Raw genomic sequence first — 9,473 nt, 5'->3', positions numbered from 1 at the left:
TGTGGCCCAGGATCCACCCAAGTTAATCTTGGTCCTCATTGTCCTATAGCATCTCTATTTTTCTTCAGTAAGATCAATTATCCTCTCTTGTGCCTGTTTTCCTAATACACCAGGAACCTAAAATAGCTACATGGCAATCTTGGTTTCCCATTCAGTGGAATCTTGTTGCATTCACTGGTAGAAGCATTTCTACATTGGTTAAGGCCACCTGGTCATCAGAGCCTAAAGTTGAAAGCACAAAAGGAAAAGATTTTGGTAGTGGTTTATTAAGTGAAATCTTAAAAAGAACTATTCACTCTACACCCCTTGTCTTCCAAATCAACGTGTTCTAGCTGTAGGAAACAGTCCCACACACTGGGGATTACTGACATGGAACACATATTTCATCCAGCTAGAGAAATCACCAGTGTCCAGGGGGCCAATGTGCATGAACTTTCAACAGGCCTCCTCCTTGTATCGTAAGATCACCTATTTCTGGGTGACAGAGTACACAATAATGCATCGAATGTCCAAAACATCAACCATTGCCTTACTTGTTCCTGTGCAGAGGTTGAGGATTGGGTCAGAGGCACAAGCGCTGAAAAGATTACGGTGTCTCGTCATGTGTAATTAAAATTTTTTGATATACCACAAAATGTAAACATATGTGGAAATTAGAATCACTTCTTTCTAGATGTTTCTGGTTGCAAAATTCTAAATAAATTTATCAGAGCTTTACTCTCATTTTTTTTTTGGTTACTCCATTCCTTGTGTTGGCATGTAAATTGGCAGAGATGGTAGAATACCATGGCAGCATGTAGGGCATTCAGAACAAATGACAGGCATGCTCACTGTATAATAAATATAATGTCTCTTTCTGGAGCAAAAGGCGACATGCTTACTGCCCATTATAAAAGATTTGAGGGTGATGCCAGCAAAATGGCAGAGTGAGCTGACCCGGGACTCTCTCCCCTCCAAACTACAACCAAAGAATCAGAAAAACTGAATTTCAACCAATAACCCTCATACAGAGACTGTCAGAGACCTACAGCAGCAAGACAACGGAGGACGGAGAGGCTGCAGCCAGCCTCGAAGGAGCTGGAACAGGGTAGGAGAGAACTTCACTCCCTCCCGTAGAGACTGGGATCGCTGCCGCTGGTGAGGGAAGGAGTGGGGGAGGGGCTGCGCATCCAGGGATTGTCCAGGACTCCCACCACCAGTGCAGTGGAAACCCACTGACAGGGGAAAGCTTGCGCGTGTGGGGACCCCATCAAGCCAGGGCCCCGGGAGACCAGAGAGCGAGAGCTGATCAGAATCCAGATTGGCATGCAAGAGAAGGTGCCCCTCCTCCCCCAACCACGCTGCAAACCCGCCATCACGGCTGAAGGCAGAGGGCTCAGAACACGCAGCTCTCGACCCCCATCTCATGGCAACAGGCTGTAACTGCAACCGAATACTGCCATCATGCACAAAAACCACTCCTCTACCATTCAGCAATTTATAAAAGCTCCAGACAAGAAGGAAAACAATAAAAACACAGAATTAAGTCCCAAGGACTTGGAAATAGGTAAACTAAGTGAAAATGAGTTCAGAGTAGCTATCATCAAAAAACTCAATGAGGTAAAGGGAAATATAGAGAAACAAGTCAACGAGTTCTGGAGTTACTTCACAAAAGAGATTGAAACTATAAAGAAGAATCAATCAGAAATACTAGAGATGAAAAATACAATGGACCAGATAAAAAAGAATATGGATTCCCTGAATGCCCGGGTAGACACCATAGAGGAGCAAATTAGCATAATCGAAGATAGCCAGGTTGAATGGCTCCAGACAGAGGAAGAAAGAGAACTAAGGATTAAAAAGAATGAGGAAAATATCAGAGAAATAACGGATTCAATGAGGAGAACCAATTTAAGAATCATAGGAATTCCTGACGGCATGGAAAAGGAAAATGAAGCAGAAAGTGTGCTTAATGAAATTATAGAAGAGAACTTCCCAAATCTAGGGATTGAGGGAGAAATGTGTGTGGAGGAAGCTTTCAGATCTCCTAGATTTGTCAATGTAAAAAGACCTACTGCAAGGCATACAGTAGTAAAAATGGCAAAAAATGAATGACAAAGAATACTCAGGGCAGCAAGACAGACGAGAATAACCTACAAAGGAACTCCTATCAGACTTTCAGCGGATTTCTCTACAGAAACCTTACAAGCTAGGAGAGAATGGAGTGACATAGTCAAAACTTTAAAAGATAAAAGTCTTCAGCCAAGAATACTCTATCCAGCAAAAATATCCTTCAGATATGAGGGAGAAATTAATTCTTTTCCAGACAAAGAAAAGTTAAGGGAATTTGTAACCAAAAGTCCTCCACTACAAGAAATCCTCCAGAAGGCTCTCATACCTGAAAAAAGAAAAAAAGGGAGAAAGGGGTCACAAACCACAGAGTAGGGAGACAAACAGATAGAAGCAGAATAGGATAGCAAACATTCAACTATAGCATTAGGATAAAGGTAAGGAAACCACCAAAGCAAAGATGATCTTATCGCTCTAACCACAAACTCACAACACAAGGTGGAATAAGAGATGAAAATAATAGTTTAGGAGGGGAAGAGGAAAGAGACTAAATCAATCTAGGCCAAGGAAGTAAGAGACCACCAGAAAGTGGACTATGGTGTACACGAGATTCTGAATACAAACTTCAGGGTAGCCACTAAACTGAAAAACAGAACAGAGACACAAAGCATAAATAAGGAAAAATCTAAGAAACCCAGCACAAGAAATTGCGGAAGTCAATGGGTAGGCTAAAACACACAGGACGAGAAACAAAGGTAACGCAGGAAAACCAGATAACAAGAGACAGAATGGCAGCATTAAGCCCTCATGCATCAATAATCACCCTCAATGTAAACGGATTGAACTCTCCAATGAAAAGACACAGAGTGGCAAAATCGATTAAAGAACAAGATCCAACATTTTGTTGCCTCTGGGAAACACACCTCAGCCTCAAGGACAAACACAGGCTCAGAGTGAAGGGGTGGAAGACAAATATTCCAAGTTAATAGCAAGCAAAAGAAAGCAGGTGTCGCAATACTTATATCAGACAAAACGGATTTCAAAATAAGGCAGGTAGAGAGACACAGAGGGACAATATATAATGATCAAAGGGACACTTCATCAAAAAGAAATAACGCTTATAAATATCTATGCACCCAACACAGGAGCACCAAAGTTCATAAAGCAACTATTAACAGACCTAAAGGAAGATGTTAAAAACAACACAATAATAGTAGGGACCTCAACACCCCACTCACATCAATGGACAGATCATCCAGACAGAAAATCAACAAGGAAATAGTGGAGCTGAATGAAAAACTAAAACAATTGGACTTAATAGACATATATAGAACCCTTCATCCAAAAACAGCAGAATACACATTCTTCTCAAGTGCGCATGGAACATTCTCAAGGATAGACCATATGTTGGGAAACAAGGCAAGCCTCTACAAATTTAAAAAAATTGAAATAATAACAAGCATCTTCTCAGATCATAATGCTATAAGGCTAGAAATTAATTACAAGAAAAAAGCTGAGAAAGGCACAAGGATGTGGAGGCTAAACAACACACTACTGAACAAGCAATGGATCATTGAAGAAATTAAAGAAGAAATCAAAAAACACCTGGAGACAAATGAAAATGATAACATGCCATACCAACTCATATGGGATACAGCAAAAGCTATATTAAGAGGAAAATTCATCACAATACAGGCGCGTTAACAAACAAGAAAAATACCAAATAAGCAATTTTAAACTACACCTAACTGAATTAGAGAAAGAAGAACAAACAAAGCCCAAAGTCAGCAGAAGGAGAGAAATAATAAAAATCAGAGCAGAAATAAATGGTATTGAAATGAAAAAGGCAGTAGAAAGGATCAACGAAACAAAGAGCTGGTTCTTTGAGAAGATAAATAAAATTGACAAACCCCTAGCCAGACTTACAAAGAAAAAAAGGGAGAAAGCTCAAATAAACAAAATCAGAAATGAAAGAGGAGAAATAACAACAGACTCTGCAGAAATAATCAGATTATAAGAGAATACTATGAAAAACTATATGTCAACAAAATGGATAACCTAGAGGAAATGGATAAATTCTTGGACTCCTACAATCTCCCAAAGCTCACTCAAGAAGAAGCAGACAATTTGAACAGACCAATCGCAAGGAAAGAGATTGAAACAGCCATCAAAAACATCCCAAAGAATAAAACCCGAGGACCAGATGGCTTTCCTGGGGAATTCTACCAAACTTTCAAAGAGGATTTAATACCTATACTTTTCAAGCTATTCCAAAAACTTAGGGAGGATGGAACACTTCCTAACACATTGTTGAAGGCCAACATCACGCCGATACCAAAGCCTGACAAGGACACCATGAAAAAGGAGAACTACAAGCCAATATCACTGATGAACATAGATGCAAAAATTCTAAACAAAATTTTAGCAACCAGAATTCAGCAATTCATCAAAAGGATCATACATCATGATCAAGTGGGATTCACACCAGGGACACAGGGATGGTTCGACATCCGCAAATCGATCAACGTGATACACCACATCAAAAAATTGAGGAATACCTGGGTGCACGCCGATAGAAGAGAGAGTCTTGAAGAGACACCTGGACACCCATGATCACAGCAGCATTGTTCACAATGGCTAAAAGGTGGAAGCAACCCAAGTGTCCGTCAACAGATGAGTGAATGGATAAACAAGATGTGGCCCATCCAGACAATGGAATATTATTCAGCCTTAAAAAGCAAGGAGATTCTGACACCTGCTCCAACATGGATGAACCCAGAGGATATTGTGCTGAGTGAACAAACCAGTCACAAAAGGACGAATCCCGTAGGATCCCACTTCCTAGGCCCCCGGAGTCATCACGTTCCTAGAGACAGAAAGTAGACGGTGGGTGCCAGGGGCTGGGGGAGGGAGATGGGGAGTAAGTTTAATGGGGACAGAGTTTCAGTTCGGGAAGATGAGAAAGTTCTGGAGATGATGGTGGTGATGGTTGCATGACAAGGCCAATGTGCTCAGTGCCCCTGAACTGTACACATAAAAATGGTTAAGATTGTAAAAAAAAAAAAAAAAAAAAAAAAATTGAGGAATAAAAACCACATGATCATCTCAATAGATGCAGAGAAAGCATTTGACAAGATCCAACAGCCATTTATGATAAAAACTCTGAACAAAATGGGCATAGAAGGGAACTACCTCAACATAATAAAGGCCATATATGACAAACCCACAGCCAACATCACACTCAATGGGCAAAAACTGAGCGCCATCCCCCTGGAAACAAGAATGAGACAAGGATGCCCTCTATCACCACTCTTGTTTAACATAGTACTGGAGGTCCTGGCCAGAGCAATCGGGCAAGAAAAAGGAATCAAAGGAATCCAAATAGGGAGGGAAGAAGTGAAACTCTCGCTGTTTGCAGATGACATGATCTTATATATAGAAAACCTCAAAGAATCCATTGGAAAACTTTTAGAAGTAATCAACAACTACAGCAAAGTTGCAGGGTATAAAATCAATTTGCATAAATCAGTAGCATTTCTATATTCTAATAACGAACTAACAGAAAAAGAACTCAAGAACACAATACCATTCACAATCACTACAAAAAGAATAAAATACCTCAGGGTGACTTTAACTAAGGAAGTGAAAGACTATACAATGAAAATTACAAGGCCTTTCTGAAAGAATTGGATGACGACATAAAGAGATGGAAAGACATTCCAGGTACATGGATTGGAATTAGAATAAACATAGTTAAAATGTCTGTTCTACCTAAAGCAATCTAAAGATTCAACGCTATCCCAATCAGAATCCCAATGACATTCTTTACAGAATTAGAACAAAGAATCCCAAAATTCATATGGGGCAACAAAAGACCCCGAATTGCTAAAGCAATCCTGAGAAAAAAGAACAAAACGGGAGGCATCATAATCCCTGACTTCAAAACATACTACAAAGCTACAGTAATCAAAACAGCATGGTACTGGTACAAAAACAGGTGCACAGATCAATGGAACAGAATTGAAAGCCCAGAAATAAAACCACACATCTACGGACAGCTAATCTTCGACAAAGGAGCTGAGGGCCTACTATGGAGAAAAGAAAGCCTTTTCAACAAATGGTGCTGGGAAAACTGGAAAGCCATATGTAAAAGAATGAAAACTGACCATTCTTTCTCACCATTCACCAAAATAAACTCAAAATGGATCAAAGACCTAAAGGTGAGACCTGAAACCATAAGCCTTCTAGAAGAAAATGTAGGCAGTACACTCTTTGACATCAGTACCAAAAGGATCTTTTCCGACACTGTGTCTTCTCAGAGAAGGGAAACAATAGAAAGAATAAACAAATGGGACTTCATCAGACTAAAGAGCTTCTTCAAGGCACATGAAAACAGGATTGAAACGAAAAAACAACAACCCACTAACTGGGAAAAAATATTTGCAAGTCATATATCTGACAAAGGCTTAATATCCGTAATATATAAAGAACTCACACAACTCAACAAAAAAAAATCAAACAACCCGATCAAAAAAATGGGCTGGAGACATGAACAGACATTTCTCCAAAGAAGATATACGGATGGCCAATAGGCACATGAAAAGATGTTCATCATCCCTGATCATCAGGGAAATGCAAATCAAAACTACACTAAGAACCTTACACCCATTAGAATGACAAAAATCACTAAAACAAATAGCAACAAATGTTGGAGAGGTTGTGGAGAAAAAGGAACACTCACACACTGCTGGTGGGAATGCAAACTGGTGCAGCCACTATGGAAAACAGTATGGAGATTCCTCAAAAAATTAAAAATAGAACTACCATATGATCCAGCTATTCCACTACTGGGTATCTATCCAGAGAGCTTGAAGTCAGCAATTCCAAAAGCCCTATGCACCCCAATGTTTATGGCAGCATTATTTATAATAGCCAAGACATGGAAGCAACCTAAGTGCCCATCAACAAATGATTGGATAAAGAAGATGTGGTATATATATACAATGGAATACTACTCAGCCTTAAAAAAGAACAAAATCGTTCCATTTGCAACAACATGGATGGACCTTGAGGGAATTATGTTAAGTAAAATAAGCCAGTTAGAGAAGGACAATCTCTGTATGACTCCACTCACATGAGGAATTTAAAAATGTAGACAAGAGAACAGACTAGTGGCTACCAGGGGAAAGACAGGGTCGGGGGTGGGCACAAAGGGTGAAGGGGTGCACCTACAACATGACTGACAGACAATAATGTACAACTGAAATTTCACATGATCGCCACCTATCATTAACTCAATAAAAATTTTTTTGAAAAAAGAAGTTTTTCAAGGATGCTGTATTCCTTGAATTCCTTCAATTAAAAAAAAAAAAAAGATTTGAATTCCCTAAGCTCAGGGTTCCTTTCAGGTAATGCAACTCAACATGTGTGCACGTGTCATCTGGCCCTCTCAGTGTCACCCTGGGGCTCAGGTGCAAAACATGCAAAAATGCTGATACTCTGGCTACTACTGTTCCTGAAAGTAATAAACTGTCCTTTATGTTGTCCCAGGTGTCTTGTGTCTTCACCCAGCATCCCCGAACTACCTTGCTGGTTTGCAAGTAGTATAAGGATCTCAGCTCCTTCACAGTTCTTGACTCAAACAAGACTTAACTTTGTTCACAGGTCTGCTGGGTCATGAGAGGAGAGTAACCAGATTTGTACTGCAGCCTGAACTGGGCTGGATCCTACTCAAAGCTGTCCACTTTTGAACCAAAATGCATCAGAGCAGAATAATCTAGGTGGTATGTGGTATGGGCTGCCTCACATTTCCAAAATGACCAAAATTGTTCATCTTTCTTAGTGGTAGGGAATGTAAGGTGTTCTAGCCTGTCCTTATTTTGAAATGGGAGATCCCCACACACTCTAGGATACTGAATTAACCCAAACTTTGCTAAAGTGTGTTCTTGTTGAGTTTCATCCATCACACAGCTATCTTACCAAGATAGCTTAGGAAGTTGCTCCTTCATACTCTTCAGGTTCTTGCAACATAATGTTCTATAGCAGAGTGAGGTCATTAACTTCCTCCCTACTAGACTGGGGCACAGAGCCAGAAGTGGTAGAACAGTAAAACAATATCGCTCCCCTGCCAAGGGAAGGGCTGTGCTTGAAGCGGAGCAATATGCCAATTAGCAGAGCCATTGGTTATCTCTGAATCATGATGACTGTGCCCACTCTGCTGTCATTATAATGGCCACACTGGACGTGGTCATCCTAAGCACCTCTCATTCCCATCAATACCAGGGATCCAATTCTAACCACAGCACTACCCACCCTCATCCAGTCCTACCACACAGTGTGGCCGTTAAGAGCTTGAACTCTAGTGTGGGAACACCTGGGTTGGAATGCTGCTGTCTCTGCCGCTTTCTAGCTTTGTCATCTGAGAAAATTATTTAACTTCTCTGTGTCTCAGTTTCTTTCTCAATAATTACATTACTTCCCCCATTGAATTGCTTGGGAATGGAAGGAGTTAATAGACATAAAATGCTTAGAACAGAGCCCAGCACCTAGAAAGTGCTAGAGAAGTATTAGCCATGTACAGAAAAGGTCAGGGAGCACGCCTTAAAAGACTCAGATGCCTCCCATATCAATCTACGCCCAGTGCCAAGAAGGGAGAGAGAGGCTTCTGGGTGGCATCAGTCTTTGAATTCTTCTCTCTCCACCGGGTCAGGTGCTTTCGGGCCTTCCAGTGTCACCTGGCATGGTGCAGATATTGGGCCAGATTTGCATTAGTCAATCCAATCCCTTAGAACCCCAGCAGTCAGCCTTAGCCGGCGTCTCTATGACAGCATCTCTATGACGATGAATTGAGAATAATCACATCCTATGTTCTTCAGTCTTTGGTCAAACATCTCAAAACTCCTGGCCCATAAAAATTTCCCCTAAGTTTGTCAATAAAATGAACACATTTCGATAACTTGCAATTCCATGCTGTAACTCTTTTCTATTCTGATTATGTTTAATACCCTTTCATTCATTTTGAGTCAGAATCTACCATCAGACAAAGAATGGGGCCAAGAGGGAATTTGAGATTGAGCCTACAAGGGAGGCACGTTAGGAAGTGGCAACGTCTCCAGTGAAGGAAGAATTTAGATGATACTTGGTTGGCTGAGCATATTCGTTTTTACAGCACTAGCAATCCTCAACTCTCAGCTCTCAGTGGCTTATGACGATCGATAAACGTGTGTTTCTTGCCCAGTTGGTCTGTGGGGGTTCTGCTCCAGGCAGGTCTGCCCCCTGGAGTCTGTCATTCTGGAACACAGGCTAAAGGAGCAGGGGCCATTCAGGCAGCTCTTCTCACTGCACAGGACCATACACAAAAGACCCTGCCAAACCATCCGAACCATCTAAAGCAAGGGGCGCACATCACATCTGCTCATACTCCA

This window comes from Equus przewalskii, chromosome 25, assembly GCF_037783145.1.
Source record: "Equus przewalskii isolate Varuska chromosome 25, EquPr2, whole genome shotgun sequence".
NCBI lineage: Eukaryota > Metazoa > Chordata > Mammalia > Perissodactyla > Equidae > Equus > Equus przewalskii.
The sequence above is the reverse complement of the archived record's forward strand: the minus strand, read 5'-3'. Positions refer to the sequence as shown.